Source organism: Orcinus orca, chromosome 21 (assembly GCF_937001465.1).
Source record: "Orcinus orca chromosome 21, mOrcOrc1.1, whole genome shotgun sequence".
NCBI classification, from domain to species: Eukaryota; Metazoa; Chordata; class Mammalia; order Artiodactyla; family Delphinidae; genus Orcinus; species Orcinus orca.
The window spans coordinates 16,923,501-16,936,800 of NC_064579.1; the positions used below are offsets into that span (position 1 = coordinate 16,923,501).

The 13,300-nt window shown below is 37.5% G+C and overlaps 1 protein-coding gene across 1 annotated transcript in view; it reads right to left on the minus strand.

Annotated features, from left to right (window-relative positions):
• Window positions 1–13,300, minus strand: part of MSR1 (macrophage scavenger receptor 1) — a 126,286-nt gene that overhangs the window by 94,929 nt on the left and 18,057 nt on the right. The window lies entirely within an intron of this gene.

Sequence of the window (13,300 nt, forward strand, 5' to 3'; positions counted from 1 at the left end):
GCCAATCCCTATTCAAACATTCCAACCATTACTGGATTTGTAAGCTTAGAATATTTCACACAGTTTAACACTGTCACTGAATTTTGTGACGCTGTATTCTCCATGCTTTCATCAACAGTCTTGGCCCCTTTTACTGGTCTCCTTTGCCAGTTTATCCTTTATCTGATGTCTCAATTTCAAGTTTCTCAAGCCCCTGTTTTTCATGATTTTCTCTCTTTATATTCCCTATGTATGTGATTTATCATCCATTTCTATATAGCACTAAATTCCATCCATAGGATAAAATGTACATTTACATCTGCAGGCTATAAACTCCTCAAAGATAGAAGGATAAAATGGACTGCGGCATTCCTGGTTTCAACAGCCCATATTTGTTTCAGTCGCCTGAGAGTACTTACCATTCTTCCGCAGTGTCACAAGTGACTAGAAGGAACTCAAACTTGGTGGGAAGTACCAAATATTACAGGGAAAGAAATTAAGCTATATTATTTGCCCAGTTGTACCTTTCAGTCTATAGAGAATAATATGAAATCATGTGTTATTAGTTATGAAATTTGAGACAAGAAGTAGGATGTGTTCTTTCTGTATCATGGATGTTATTTTGAAAGAGCACACATTTATTCAAAGCTGGTTCTCTACTTTTTCACCCACTCAACACTATGTTATGAATCACTATAAAAATGCATATTCTTTTTTATTTCCTTCATGTTCTGAGAGGCATTTCATTATTTATTTTATCCTTAGGTAGAACTTATATCCCATTTGTTACCATTCCTCAGAGAAATATATTATGTATCTTTTTATTAAACTGTTTATTTTACCAAGATGCGATGCATATTGCAAAACGAACATCTTCAGAACTTGGGAAGAACTGGTGAAATCCAAACAAATCCTGGAGTTTAGTTAACAGTGATGTACTGATGTTGGTTTCTCAGTTTTGACAAATGTATTATGGTAAGATATTAACAACAGAAGAAACTGGGTGAAGGGTGTACGGGAGCTCTCTGTACTATCTTTGTAACTTTTCTGTAAATTTAAAATAATTCTAAAATACAAAGTTAATTCAAAAGGTAAAAAATATATATAATAACTTTGAAAAATTAAAAAGAGGAAGGAGGATTCTGAAAATCTCTACAGAGGCTTATAAAAAATTGCTTTTCTCTTAGGCAATCTTCAGTGAGGCTGCTTTTTCATTTTATTGGCGGTTTATACTGTCACGAGGCCACAAATAAATGAAAAAATAGAAAAAAAAATCAGTATGTATATGATTGAACATAAAATTACTATGACATTCTTATTAAATTTAAGTTCACTTTCCCAAATAGGTACATGAGAAATCTAGAAACATTCCTTCATCTTTGCCTTATGTATGCTGTTCCTTCTATCCTGACTGAAGTAGCGCATAATCCAAAGAAAAGTTCAGGTACTTCTCTACTCCAAACATAAATAGATAGCCTATGGTTTCTAGGGTAGGTAACTTAGTTTGTGTGAAATATAAGGTGATATTGTAATATTATGCCAATGTCAGCACATCTAACTTATACCATAGTCCTTTTGAAAAGTTAATTCCAAGGAAAGGTGGGCCAGTGGAATGGGGCCAAATAGAAATATTCCTTTATCGTGACTATTATAAGAGCTGGTTTCTACTAGTCCACAGTTTATTGTCATGCCTTACACAGTCCCAGTCACAAGAAACATGGATGGAGGGGACAAAGAGAAAGAGAGAACCAGGCAAGAAAGGCATGAAGAAATTGGTCCTGCAGAAGGACGTGCCTTTACAGTGCAGTCATTCATTGAGGGTGCAGTGTCCATTGGTTCACAGGGACTTAGAGATCTAAACCAATGAATGTGTATTATGGAAGGATTCTGTGGTCTAACAAATGGAGACCAGAAAATCCTTCATTGGCCTTCATTCTTAGAAACAGGTAATTAGTAGTAAACCTTTTCCATGAACCGTCTCCAAAGATAAATAAAATAGAAAAACAAACTATGAGCCCGAACTGGATTTGGTAGTGGTCAGCAGCAAGGAAGCTAGAGAACCAAGCTTGCCTGATAGCAAATGTGGCTGACGATGCTCCAACCCAAACACTGAGCCTTGGGCCAGCAGCCAGACCTGGGGACTAAACCTGGCAGCCCACAATGTGCTGAGGCACTTGAAGAAGGATAAAGTGCTGCTCTTTTCCTCCTTCAAAGATTCCAATTTGAAGTATGCCAACTTCTAGCAAAAGCTGTTGTAAAACTTCCCTGAACATTTCCAATATAACTACTCATTAGTCACACAGATGGACAACAAACAGATATGAGTTCACACAGGTATCACCAAGAACACAGGGAGGCAGGGCACCAAGAGGGAGCACCAGCACAAACAGTAAACAACCCATTAGGCCCAAAAAGGAATTGTGAGGATGAAAGTGTCAGAGAATACACAATTACTATGTAGAATAACTACGTATAAAATGACTAAAGAAATGTGAGGTAGCAATTAGAGATTACCAAGAAAGAACAGGAATAAAGGAAGAGAATCAAATAGAACTTCCAGAAATGAAAACTATAACTTTTGAGAATAAAAATGAAGCCTTAGGGCTTCCCTGGTGGTGCAGTGGTTGAGAGTCCGCCTGCCGATGCAGGGTACACGGGTTCGTGCCCCGGTCCGGGAAGATCCCACATGCCGCAGAATGGCTGGGCCCGTGAGCCATGGCCGCTGAGCCTGCGTGTCCGGAGCCTGTGCTCTGCAATGGGAGAGGCCACAGCAGTGAGAGGCCTGTGTATCGCAAAATAAATAAATAAATAAATAAAATGAAGCCTTAATAGATGGATTAAACAGAAGATAAGACATGGCTGAACAGGGAATTATTGAACAGAAAGATTCATCTGAAGAAAGGAAGCAAAATTCACTACAGGGTAGGGGGAAAGGAGACTATGTCAATAGACATTGGGAATTAAATGTCTAATATCCACTTTGTGTTTCAGACAAAAGAGGAAATACTGAAGAGAAAATTTTTTAGAATTTTTCCAAAACCACTGAAATTTCTCTTAATCATTTTGTTTGAACTAATTTCATTTCAAAATCTGAAACCTAAATCTACTGAGTAAAACACACACAAAAAAGGAAATTTGAAAGATTATGCATCAATGTAAGTATGGCAGTATTCCTGTTATCTCCATTATATATTTATGATGTGTATGATGATGGCAAAAATTAGGATAACATGGAGTGTTTTGTAAGCTCTAAGCAAGGTTCTAACAATTTTTAAATTTCAGCTAGACTGTCTGAAAATGAATTCCTGGAATACAGCCTTTTTATTAGCAGTAAAGTCACTTTTTTATTCCTTTGAAATATAGAACTTGTGTTAATGTGTGGAGGATGGATGACAAAAACGTACATAAACAGCTGCTGTACTGCAGGTAAAATGAAATTGCTTTAGACAGGGTGGGTGAAAGAAACCCCAGCAGGCTACAAGGCAAGACACAGTGTCAGCTTTCATAAGAACCCATCTTTAATGGATGCAAAGAAGCTGGGGCAGGACATAGCAGATAGAACCTCACAGCCCATAACAATCAGATAACTCAGCGTTTCGCTGTGGATAAACCTTGGAGAGAAAGAAAAAGAAAGGAAACGCTGAGTTTGACAACAGAGTAAAATCAGTCTTCATTTGTATGCAGCTCGAAACAAAAGCCTGTCAGCCTTCGCTGGCCTTTTAAACCAGACTTGCACATACTGATAGTAACGTTATCTATAGTTTACAACATGAAAGCATAGGACAGTGGTATATATATTAATCCTTCTACCTTTATCCCATTGCTTTGGACATTTTCCAAAAAATTCTAAAATTCAACAATATTCTTCAAGTGCCCAAGAGACAAGTGAAGCTACTCCAGCCCGTGTGACACTGGAAAGATATTCCCTTCTTGATGATACAAGAACAGTTTAATGGCAGACAAGACATAAGCTGTTTAAGGCAGAATAAGAATTAAAAAAAGATTGTGGCTACCTTCATCCCAGACTTTAAGATGACATCTCACTTTACCCACAGTTTTTGTTGTGCTTGTGAACAACTGTCAGAATCAACTTATTTCTATGCAAATGCAAGATCACATTCTGATAGAGACTGTTTCTCCTTGAACCTGGAAATAACAGCCCTGCTAAACTTAAGCCCATATAAGTAAGAAGACAAAAATGCAAATGCCTATGACTGAGGAGAGGTGGTAGAATCTGCTTGAATTGTCCAAGCATCAAAGGAAAAGATAACCCTGTTATGGAAGAATCCCTAAATCAGGCTGGTAGTTAAGGTACCAGCAGTACTGCACAGATATCCAATGTCATCTACCTGTTCTGTGACAAATTTTATAAGAGAGGAGGAAACAAAATTAAATGATCTGGGTAATGTGACAATAATGCCCATTCATTTTCTGACTTTTTTCTTTAATGGGAAATGTCTTCATTTATATGATAAAGAAGGTGTCCTCTTCCCTCTGACTGGAGGGTTTGGCCAATTCTCTGCTCAAGTGCTGTTTTGTTTTTGTTTTTTAATTAAAAATGTTTTTAAATCAGTTATGTAGTGCTACAATAAATGTCCAATAATCTACATAGGAACAATCTTTGATGATGAAAATGATGAAGATTGAATAAGGCTATCGATTACCTTATCTTATTTACATATAAAGAATAGATAGCCAATGGAGGAAGAGACAGAAATCGGACAAATACTCATAGGTGTAAAAATTACATCTACCTCTGAGCTTATACTGTAAATGAGACATTTTAAATAGTCCTGTAGCCCATGCCTATTTTTTCCTCAGAAAAAGAAAAGCTGCCATCATGACATCCCCTCTTGTTGCAGATTTCCAGTGTCACTTGAACTTTCAGTCAGAATCTTACTTTCTTCAAAAAATAAAGAAAATACTCCCTGCTCTTTATCTTATAAAGATAAATTTATCTTATAAATTTATTTGTTTAATAGTATACTTTGCTTTCTCATACAAAATTTTAATACCCTATAATTGTCACTTAAAATGTGTTCAAAAAAATGAAATTAATTCCTCAATATTTTAATATTTTCAGAAAAACAGCTCATTGTGAGGTGAGGTAAATGTTTTCCAGACACTTTAATTATAATTTTGTTTTTTTCGATTATGTATTTTAGATTTGCATTCTCTCCACATGATATTTGGTTTGAATTAGTTGTTAGCTGTTTACTAATTAGGTTCAAGTAGCTGATATCTGTGGTTTGTTATGGAAATGAACTATTCAATTGTACATGTATTACAAAATTTTTATAAAGCCTTTAAAAAAGCATATAGAGTCTAATCTCAAAATGCAACCTAAACTCTCCTCAGTTGGCATTTAAATTTAGGTAAGTGTTTCAGGATGTATCACCATGTCACCTTGCTTGGTTCCAGTTCCATTTGGAGTCCTGGTTTTGACAACCGAGAAGCTGAAAAGTTTTCCTCTTTTACTCTTGGAAAATATCCCTCAAGTAACTTTACTGGGATTTTGGCATGATTCTGCAAATTTGGCATCCCATGGACTCTACTTCTTTCCTTTGACCCTAGCCTAGGGGTGGAAATTTTGCTCTCAGCTAAAAATAATGTCTTGCTCTGGAGTTACTACCTGCTGCAAATGTATTCCCGTATAGCCCTTGATGGTATACTATATTCCTGTTAGGATACCTGTTCTTCATTTTGAAGCTGCTCATACTTTTCCTTGGGTTTAAAAACAGATGGAAAGATATACTATGTTCTTGGATTGGAAGAATCAATATTGTCAAAATGACTATACTACCCAAAGTAATCTACAGATTCAATACAATCCCTATCAAATTACCAATGGCATTTTTTGCAGATCTAGCACAAAAAAAATCTTAAAATTTGTATGGAAACACAAAAGACCCTGAATAGCCAAAGCAATCTTGAGAAAGAAAAATGGAGCCAGAGGAATCAGGCTCCCTGGCTTCAGACTATACTATAAAGCTACAACAATCAAAACAGTATGGTACTAGTACAAAGACAGACTTATAGATCTATGTAACAGGATAGAAAGCCCTGAAATAAACCCATGCACCTATGGTCAAAAAAAACCCAAAACCAAAAATGAGAATTTTGAGTTGAGTCATTCTCAGAGATTCCATCAGTTATGATCAACTCCAATGGGTTGGTCATTAACCATCATGTGTACTGTACTCATGCCTTTGGGCACCATGTTCTAAGTATCACAATTTTTTCCAAAACTGGTAATACAGCCAGTTCTACTCAGGTTCAGCCATTCTCTATGGATCATTCATATGTTGTTTATAAATGAATGTTAAATTTTATCAAATGCTTACTCTGCATCTTTGAGATGACCACATATATTTTCTCTCTTTTAATATATGAATTATACTGATTTTCAAATGTTAAACCAACCTTGTTATGCTGGGATAAACCATACTTGGTCTTGGCATGTTACCATTTTTATATATTGTTGGATTTAATTTGCTAATACTTTGCATAGAAATTTTGATTCTATCAGTCACAAGTTTTCTCTTCTTGTTACCTTTCCACTCCTTCCTAGTTTTGTGGTGATAATAAAAGTTCATTGCTCTCTTTTCTTTGGCAGGAGAGTAGATTTTGCATTAGATTGAAGTTGCAAAAAAGACTCCCCATGTGTAAAAGCATCTCATCCTGAGATGAAGCAACTTGGAGGCTTTACTGTTTAATTATTTCAGACCTACACACTTGTAGGCTGTTCCTTGTAGGTGAAGATGACACAAACTAAAGCCTTGATTAATTCATGTTAATTTTGACAGACATGGAGAAATTAACCACAAACTATGTTTTTGTTCTTTACAAAATCAGGACAGATTGCATGTACATTTAGATAAAGGAAAATACTCTTTTACCAAAAAAACTTAGATTATACATTAAGAGTAAGTAAAGAACATTTTATTTTATAGTCTTCCTCTACATTGCCTGGAATTAGGTTTCTAAATCTGTCAAAAAGCTTTATCTATATCATGGGTACTTTAAAATTACTTTTGCCAAATAACAACTGAACACAGGGCATATACATTTTAAAAAATTTTTATTAGGACATCACCCAGTACTTCAAACATCAGTACTTTCTTTAAATCCCAGAATTTCTAATATAATGTTGAGATATTTGGTGTTTACAAAACAAAGCAAATAAAAACCAGATGTGCCCACTATACCTTCTGAAAATCTTTCCTACCTATAAGGGCCCTTATCTTCAAAAGAGATGATGAAATTGATATACCGCAAGAAAAGAACAAACAGCAGGGCAGTTGAGATGCCCAAAGGATAAGTTTCCCAGAAATAATTAGCTTTGAGAGTCAGTAAGAGCCTTCCAGAAGCATCTAAGAAGACAAAATCTCTTGCCTTCAAGCACCATTACTCCTTACCACTTTTAAAAATACTATTTTAGATTGATTTTGTTAAAAGTTGGTAAAAACTGGTTTTATACATACAGGAAAAGAAATAGAAACTAAATAATCTAATAATTGATAATATTTTATTCTTTTTTTTCCTAACAGGAATCAGCAATATTAAAGGAAAAAAATAGCTATTTCATCTGCAACAAAAGATGGGAAAATTTTGTCTGAATTCAGTTATAGTGCATAGCTTTTATTGCTTTAATTCAAAAGTTTCTAAGAACATTTGTAGTTATTGTTAATTCTGTGGTTAATCATGGTTTTGTTACCTGTGTAACTGGTGATTAGAGGAGTCTCAACTCCTTATGTATAAAGAAGAAAAGTTTCTATTATTTCTCAGCTGCTGCTTTCAAATGTGCAATGTTGAAACTCCCTTCACTGTTGGGAAGTTGGCCTCTTAACAGCATATGGTTTCAGTCCCATAATTATTCCATCATTTTAACATTCTCAGCTTAAATTTTAGAAATCTCGTATCACATTTAAAGCTCTAACCATGTCCCCCAGACAGACTTGATTTGTGGCTCTCCAGGCTTGGAGCAGGAAGTGAGCCATGGTCAGATCTTACACTTCTCTACCTCTAACTCATCAAGAGACATGGTCTGCGGGGACCAGAATTGAGTAAGAGGCCCCAACAGAAGGAAAGTGTCTGTGGCCAACACACACTTGCTCTACCAGAGAGCTACAGGAGTAATTCCACTTCAACACAGCTGGAGCTGCTATTTGACCAACAGAACAGACAGGAATTTTATCTACACTTTCTGGGCAGAACATATATGGAGCCAGAAGGAACTTACACTCTTTAATGCCAATAGGTGGCCAATTTAGAGACCCAGAGGTGGCATATTTGTGACTTAGCTTTTTATCTCTTTTTAATCTAGAATGAAAAGTTTTGCTTGTTCTATGATATATTCCATTTATTTGAGCTTTAACATATCTTACTAGCCACTAAATGACTCCCTATATATAACATCTTTCATGACTCTTGTCTATGTTCACATGCTAGTTATTTACTTACCTACTTAGTTTTATTTAGTATTTATTTACTATGTTTAACACTTTGTATTCATCCTAGTTTGTTTTCCCATGTTCTCTAACAGAACTGCATTTTCTCAAGCAACGTAGAAAACTCACATTAGTCATATGAAGCAAAAAGGAAGAGGACTGACATTAATTACAGCTCAATACTTATCATGTCCAAAGTTGGGCATTAGGCACATTGTGTCTGCCTGCTCAGTTATTTCCTATTGGGAACCTGAGAGGAAGAGAGGATATCCCTATTATAGAGATGGAGCAAAACGCTCACAGAAGATGGGTGATTTTTTCAATGTCATGTAACTGTCATATTCTAAAGCCTGGATGTGATCCAAATCTCTCTGGCATCAAAGTCCATAAAAGCCGCTGCCTGAAACATTAGTCATTGGATAGGAAATTGTTCATTTTTTGCCTAGAATAAAACACAATGTTGCCCCTAGGTCCTGCATAAAACATTTTATGTATTTATAATTGCTTTATTTCATTCTATGGGTGAAATAATTCTCTCTTTCTTCATAAATCTATTATATAACTGCCTATATCTGGTTAAATTAACTCCTAGGTATTTAACTTTTTGTGTGTGATTACCCTTGAATATGGTACTCTTTATAACATTGATCTGTATTTTAGGTCTTAGTTTCTGGACAATCCATAGTGTTTAATGGGAAATTAGAAATGTGGGTCTCTAATACCCTTTGCCACTTTCAGAGAAGTTACCATGTGAAATATATTTTGAATTTAAATTCTACTAATTAGTTGCAAAGTCTAAGTTCACTCAAAGGGTAAAGATTTTACTTACTTCTGAATATTATATTTTATTACATATTATAAGCTAGTTACTATACTATATTTAAATTAGGGGAGGATGTAACTTAAATCTTTTAAGTTAACACAGTATTTGGGGACTTCCCTGGTGGCACAGTGGTTAAGAATCTGCCGGCTAATGCAGGGGACACGAGCTCGAGCCCTGGTGCAGGAAGATCCCAATGCCACAGAACAACTAAGCCTGTGTACCACAACTACTGAGCCTGCGCTCTGGAGCCTGAGAGCCACAACTACTGAGCCCGTGTGTCACAACTACTGAAGCCCGTGCACCTACAGCCCATGCTCTGCAACGAGAAGCCATTGCAATGAGAAGCCCGTGCACCACAATGAAGAGCAGCCCCTTCACTGCAACTAGAGAAAGCCTGCGTGCAGCAACGAAGACCCAACGCAGCCATAAATAAATAAGTAAATAAATAAATAAAATTAAAAAAAAAAAAAAGGCAGTAGTATTTGGTAAAGTGTTTATTCCATCATTATCGTTGCCACCAACCATCAAAATGTAATGGCAGAGGGGTGGATCAAGATGGCGGAGTAGGAGGACTTGGAGCTCACCTCCCCCCTACATTCACATCAAAAATACATTTACATATGGGGGCTTCCCTGGTGGCACAGTGGTTGGGAGTCCACCTGTGGATGCAGGGGACATGGGTTCGTGCCCCGGTCTGGGAGGATCCCACGTGCTGCAGAGCAGCTGGGCCCGTGGGCCATGGTTGCTGGGCCTGCGTGTCCAGAGCCTATGCTCTGCAGCGGGAGAGGCCACATCAGTGAGAGGTCTGCGCACCTCAAAAAATAAGAAAAAAAACATTTACATATGGAACAATTCTCACAGAAAACTAACTGGAAACTGGCAGAAGATCTCATACAACCAAAGCTGCAAGAAAGATCTCCATGCAACAAAGAAGGATAGAAAACAAAGGCATCAGGATGGGACCGGTGCCCCTGGAAGGGAGCTGTGAACAAGGGAAGGTCCAAATGGGTAGGCCCTAGTCCTGAGGAACACCCTTGACTCCTGAAAGGTCCACTGGGACAGACAGAAGGGCTCGAGTAGTCTGGACACCGCTCGTGAGGTGTGCGCACGTGCTGGCTTACAGCAGTTAGGGCAGAGACTGACCTGCACTGAGAGCTGTCACCTCACCACACTTCCCAGTTCAAAATGGGCACCCAGTGGGGCTGCTAGTATTCACAGTGACTAGGCACTGGATCTCTGGCAGAGGGCTTGGTCTAGCTGTACAGGGACAGCCCAGAGGGCCTGGAGTGTGGTCCAGGCCAAACCTTGGAGTCCACTGTCAGCAAGCACAAGGCAGGGGTAGGGGTAGCCTCTGAGGCCACTGTCAACACACACACAGTGGGGGTAGGTCCAGCCGCAGTGAACTTTGTGGACATGCATACCTGGTGGCACCAAGGAAATGCACGTCTTGGGCTGATAGCACCTGGGGAGGAGTATGCTGAGCCCTGGCCTGGGAGGATTCCACATGCCATGGAGCAACTAAGCCCGTGCGCCACAACTACTGAGCCTGCACTCTAAAGCCCACGAGCCACAACTACTGAAGCCCGTGTGCCTAGAGCCCATGCTCCACAACAAGAGAAGCCACCACAATGAGAAGCCCACGCAGCACAACAAAGAGTAGCCCCTGCTTGCCACAGCTAGAGAAAGACCCCACGCAGCAACGAAGACCCAGCTCAGCTAAAGACAAATAAATAATTAAGAAAGATTATCAATAGAAATGCAGATCACGGTAACAAGGAACTAAAAACTATAAAGCCGAACCAATCAAAATTAGACAAATCAATTGCCAAGATAAAAAACAATCTAGAAGTAATGAATAGCAGACTAACACAGAACAAATAAGTGATTTGGTAGAATAATGGAAATCACCCAATCAGAATAAAACAGAAGACAAATTTTTAAAAATAAAAGCAACATACAAGATGTACAGGATAATATAAAGCATGCCAAAATACACATAATAGGGGTTCCTGAAGGAAAATAGAGAAAGGGTGATCAAAAATGTACCTGAAGGGCTTCCCTGGTGGTGCAGTGGTTGAGAGTCTGCTTGCCAATGCAGGGGACACGGGTTCGTGCCTCGGTCCGGGAAGATCCCACATGCCGTGGAGCGGCTAGGCCCGTGAGCCATGGCCACTGAGCCTGAGCATCCGGAGCCTGTGCTCCGCAACGGGAGAGGCCACAACAGTGAGAGGCCCGCGTAGCGCAAAAAAAAAAAAAAAAAAAAAAAAAATGTACCTGAAGAAAATATGGCTGAAAACTTCCCAAACCTAAAGAAAGAAACAGATATCCAAGTACAGGAAGCACAAAGGGTCCCAATCAAGAAAAAACAAAACAGACCCCATCAAGATGTACCATAAATAAATTGGCAAAAGTTAAAGAGAAGATTCTAAATATAGCAAGAGAAGAACAGTCAGTTACAAGGAAAGCCCCATAAATCTATTAGCTGATTTCTCTGCAGAAACTTTGCAAGCCAGAAGGGAGTGAGTGGTATGATATATTTAAAGTCCTGAAAGGGAAAAAACTGCAACCTAGGATACTCGACCCAGCAAAATTATCATTTAGAACGGAAGGAGAGATAAAGAATGTCTCAGAGAAGCAAAAACTAAAAGAATTCAGCAATAGTAAACCTACCCTAAAGGAAATGTTGAAAGGTTTCCTCTAAATGGAAAAGAAGTAAGAATCTGTAGGAAAGAGAAAATCCCAATAGGAAAGGCAAATATATAGTAAAGGTTGAAGATCACTTAAATAAGCCAGTACATAGATTAAAAAACAAAACAAACAAACAAACAGAAACACTGTAAAAGCAACTACTAACTACAATAAATACTGCAGGTATAATCATGAAGATGTAAAATATGACATCAGGAACACAAAATGTGGGGGAGGGAGTAAAAAATGTAGATCTTTTAGAATGCATTTGAACTAAAATAACTATCAGTCTAAAGTAAGTAGCTACAGTTATGGGTCAACATACTTGACCCATAATCACAAATCAAAAACATACAACAGATTCACAAAAAACAAAAAGAAAGACACTCAGGCACAATACAAAAGAAAACCATCAAACTACAAAAGGAAAAACAGAAAGCAATGAATAAAAAGAACTAAAAAATCAACTGGAAAACAAGTTTTAAAATGACAATAACTATATACCTATCAATAATTACCTTAAATGTTAAGGGACTGAATGCTCTGATCAAAAGACAAAGAGTGGCAGATGGGATTAAAAAAACCTACAATATACTGCCTACGAGAGACTCACTACAAGGCAAAAGACTCACACAGATTGAAAGTGAGAAGACAGAAAAAGATATTTCATGCAACTGGAAATGAGAAGAAAGCAGGGGTAGCAATAGTCAAATCAGACAAAATACACTTCAAAACAAAGTCCACAAAAAAAGACAAAGAAGGACATGATATAATGATAAAGGAATCAATACAAGAAGAGGATATTATATTCATTAACATAAATTTACCCAATATAGGAATACCTAAATATGTAAAAGAAATACTAACAGACATAAAGGGAAAAATGGACAGGAATACAATTATAGTAGGAGACTTTAACACCCACTGACATCAACAGACAGATCTTTCAGACAGAAAATCAATAAAGCAACAGAGGCCCTAAATGACACAGTAGACCAGTTGGACTTAATATCTACAGGACACTACATTCAGAAAAACCAGAATACACATTCTTTTCATGCGTGCATAGAACATTCCCTAGGATAGACCACACACTAAGTCACAAAAGAAGTCTCAACAAATTTAAGAGGATAGAAATTATTTCAAGCATCTTTTCTGAACACAATGGTATAAAACTAGAAATCAACCACAGAAAGAAAAACAGAGGAAAAATGTACACATGGAGACAAAACAACATGCTACTAAAAACTCAGTGGTTCAATGATTAAATAAAAGAAGAAATCAGAAAATACCTTGAGACAAAGAACAGTGAAAATACAACCTTAAAAAATCTATGGGATACAGCAAAAGCAGTTCTAAG